This window comes from Diadema antillarum, unplaced genomic scaffold, assembly GCF_040938485.1.
Source record: "Diadema antillarum isolate AM-2024a unplaced genomic scaffold, OU_Dant_1.0 seq00002310_RagTag, whole genome shotgun sequence".
NCBI classification, from domain to species: domain Eukaryota; kingdom Metazoa; phylum Echinodermata; class Echinoidea; order Diadematoida; family Diadematidae; genus Diadema; species Diadema antillarum.
This window is the reverse complement of record NW_027272932.1, coordinates 14101-18560: the sequence shown is the minus strand read 5'-3', so window position 1 is coordinate 18560 and position 4460 is coordinate 14101.

Sequence of the window (4460 nt, the reverse complement as noted above, 5' to 3'; positions counted from 1 at the left end):
ACGACCAGCAGACCGCTCATTCCCGACGTTTTTCCAAAACCAAAACCGTGGTGCGCGCGTGTTGTGTATGTGTGGCGTAGAAAACGTACACTACGACACTACGTACGCGTACACAGTGCTGTCCCAGTGGGTGTAACGCAAACCTTCGCCGTTCCCGTACATGGGATTGTTATTGCATGCAGCACGCTCAAACTTACTTTATTCCAGTGGTACACTTTGGGGGTTGCTAGCATTCAGTCTGACAAATTCAGCTCATTCCATCATGACAGAAATTTACAAAATCATTATTTTGTTTAAGAGACCGAGAGGGTTCGATTCTGATATATACCTTTCACAGTTAAGGGCTCCACATATTGTGTTTCTATGAGTTTAAATTGAATAAAAAGTTGTCAACAACATTAGCATTCTATTATTGTCGTTCCACTTTCAACCAGAAATTGTCCGTCGGCCTACAGCCTTGGAATTTAAGAAAACAACTAAATAAACGTTTTCTCCTCATGACAGTTTTGTAGGATATTCACATTATTTCTCAACAGGAAGTTGCACATATTCCCTACAACCACTGCCTGGAATTGGTAGTTTTCCCACGAAACTGGGCGTTCACATGTTTTAGTTGAGTCATTCTTGACACACCTCTCTGGAATCGGATTTGCGCTACACTGTGCACTTAAAACGAGAACCCGGCGTTCGTGAGTTACTGACGACAGATGGCGCTATTAAAGTCCTTGATTTCTGACGGAACCACTGCGTTCGCGAGATTGAGCAACAGCATAGACATGTATAGCCTAGGTGGAAAGCAATATTATTTTGTTCTGAATGATCTCGAAAATACGTAACTTCTGCCGTGTTCTTAGAGAGAATGATATTTGCTTATTATGCGCTTTATAAATGTATTATTATTATTATTATTTATTTGGTTTGTTTCCTTACCGAGAACATTCACGGTTGGTAAAAAAGAAGCTCCAGATTCGTGCAACGGACAAAGCATGCCAGATGGAATCAACTGGCATTGAAAAAAAAAAAAAAACAATCTTACGAGATAATCTCAAATCTTGAGATATTCCTCGTCATAGCAAGTTGCTCATTATGAAGAATCGTCGCTAAAATTAGAATGAAATTAATGCTTCGTATCTATTTTTATCTGTTATTACAATTACCATCCCAGACGTATTTATAATATGTTGCTGTCGTTATTGGTATTACATTGTATCATTGTAAATAGTTGTTATTGTCGTCGTCGTCGTCGTCGTCGTCGTCGTTGTTGTTGTTGTTGACGAAACGAGTGATAATCGCAGTGCCGAAACTGTGTACACACGCACCTGGCGGACCGTTCTGTAGGTCTAAACGGCTGGGCTTGCTAATGGTCGAAACAAGGTATGCCGCCCTAAAAACAGTCAGTCATTTCTTGCCAGGTACCATATACATGTATTATGATGTCAGGTTGGCCGTGTAGATCTTGCTTGAGTTGCTGCATCAGTGTCGGATCCAGAGGAGGGCGCACCGGGCGCGCGCCCCCTCTTTATTTTTTGTTAAAACAAAATAAATAAAAACAAAAAATGGGGGTGCGCCCCCTTTAATTTTGTAGAGTCCCCTCCCATTTACGGTATTCCTGGATCCGCCCCTGTTCCTACTTGAGTTGCACTGTCACAATATTGGCTTGACGATCGCATGCCGATCCTATATTTGAATTTGTATCATTGTAGGCCGTTATCAAGTTATCAGTTGATTGACAAAAAATAAACCCGATGGAGTTTCCAAAGTTCCTGGTCAAGCCCTGTCAAACAACTGGGCCAGTTTACTGATATATCTAAGTCGGGATATTATGAATGCATTGTACCGTTATTACCACTATACGTGAATACCGGCTATCAAATCGTACTCAGAGGAAAAATAATTGGCCTAACACTCACCCTAATGCTTTGTCAGCAAAGTTGGAAAAAGGGAACTGTGCGTGATTATCTGCTTTTGTTTTGTTTTGTTTTTGTTTTTGTTTGTTTTTTTGGGGTGGGGGGCTTCTAGAAATCTTTTAAGTTGTTGTCTTTAATGCCACCGTCTCTTGAGTTTCAGAAAAAGTTATGACGTTCTTGGATTTGGATGGTCGGGTTCGAAGACGTGTGCTGCCTCTTTTGGGGAAGGGGAGTGTGAGAGTAACTGTGAAAATATGTGTATATTTTTTGTGAACATCACAATGATTAACATTTCAGCCATCAAAAAAGGTTTTCAAGTGTTCTTGGCAATAAAATAGGTATCAAAGCCTGATCATCGCGATTCGCCTTATGGGTTTTGAAGACGTCCTAATGGTTAGAAAAAGAGGAATGGTTTGTAAGTTTAAGGGTGGGGATTATTGTGATATTCGTCGTGAGGACTGGGTGATTTCCATGAGAGGAGCTATGAACATGTTGTATATACTTACTGTATAAAGAGCTGCTATTACATGTATTTCAAATTTTGTACAGGGGTGTGAATATTCGTTCAGCCTTCAAGATAACTGACTTACAGTGATAACATGCGTCATGGAAATGCGCCTCAATGTTGTAGTGTATGCCTATAGTAGTATATACATGTACCCGTTCGCACCTCGTGGAGCAGTGGAGCTGTGGAGCGGTGGAGCTCCACAGCTAATGAATATTAATGAGCTCATGAATAGTAATGATCATGAATATGTATGAATATGTATTTATGTAAATGTACATGCATTATGTATGAGTGTGAGATATAATAGTCTGTGAATGGGTGTGGCAATAGCAATAATGAATTGTGGAGCAGTGGAGCTCTATGACCTAGCATATCATATTAGTGAGCTTAATTTATGAATATGTATGATTATGCAATTATGTTAACATTGTATAAACTATGCGTACGCGGTGGAGCTATGGAGTTGTGGAGTTGTGGAGCGGGAGTGACTCTCAGGACAAATTAGTGAGCTTAAGCCATGAATATGTATGATTATGCATTTATGTTAACATTGTATAAACTATGCGTACGCTGTAGAGCTATGGAGCTTTGGAGCTGTAGAGCTGTGGAGCGGGAGTGACTCTCTTGCAACATCATGGCTAGTGTGGAGTGTGAGATGTTGTGGAGTCTTTTTATTTTTGCACGTAAAGTTGATGCGAATACAATTATGCAAATGCGTATGACAGTAAGGTGCGAAGAAATGAACATGATCAATAATGTAGAGCTTCAAGATGACCTAACATATGAATATTAATGAGCTTAAACCATGAATATGTATGATTATGTATTTATGTAAATATGATTTGTTTATGCGTGTGGAGGTGTGGAGGGTGACTCATTGCAACCGATGGTATCGCTTGTGTGGAGTGTTTGTTGTGGAGTCGTATGATCGTCATTTCGTCATTTCGTCATTTCGTCATTTCGTCATTTCGTCATTTCATTTGTTTGATGACGTCACTCCGACAAGTTCGGACCTGTCCTCTGACCAACGCTCGCCCGATCGATAACAAAAGAACTTTAAAAATAAAGAAATACATAAAAATGGGACTCGAGCCCGTGACGAGTTCGGACGTGCCCTCTGACCGACGCTCGCCCGATCGAAAACAAAAGAACTTATAAAATAAAGAAATACATAAGACTGGACCTCAAGTTCACGATAAGTTCGGACTTGTCCTCAGACCGACGCTCGCAAGTCTTTTATGTATTTCTTTATTTTATAAGTTCTTTTGTCTTTGATTGCGCAAGCGGTGGTCAGAGGGCACGTCCGAACTCGTCACGGGCTCGAGTCCCATTTTTATGTATTTCTTTATTTTTAAAGTTCTTTTGTTATCGATCGGGCGAGCGTTGGTTAGAGGACAGGTCCGAACTTGTCGGAGTGACGTCATCAAACAAATGAAATGACGAAATGACGAAATGACGAAATGACGAAATGACGAAATGACGAAATGACGATCATACGACTCCACAACAAACACTCCACACAAGCGATACCATCGGTTGCAATGAGTCACCCTCCACACCTCCACACGCATAAACAAATCATATTTACATAAATACATAATCATACATATTCATGGTTTAAGCTCATTAATATTCATATGTTAGGTCATCTTGAAGCTCTACATTATTGATCATGTTCATTTCTTCGCACCTTACTGTCATACGCATTTGCATAATTGTATTCGCATCAACTTTACGTGCAAAAATAAAAGACTCCACAACATCTCACACTCCACACTAGCCATGATGTTGCAAGAGAGTCACTCCCGCTCCACAGCTCTACAGCTCCAAAGCTCCATAGCTCTACAGCGTACGCATAGTTTATACAATGTTAACATAAATGCATAATCATACATATTCATGGCTTAAGCTCACTAATTTGTCCTGAGAGTCACTCCCGCTCCACAACTCCACAACTCCATAGCTCCACCGCGTACGCATAGTTTATACAATGTTAACATAATTGCATAATCATACATATTCATAAATTAAGCTCACTAATATGA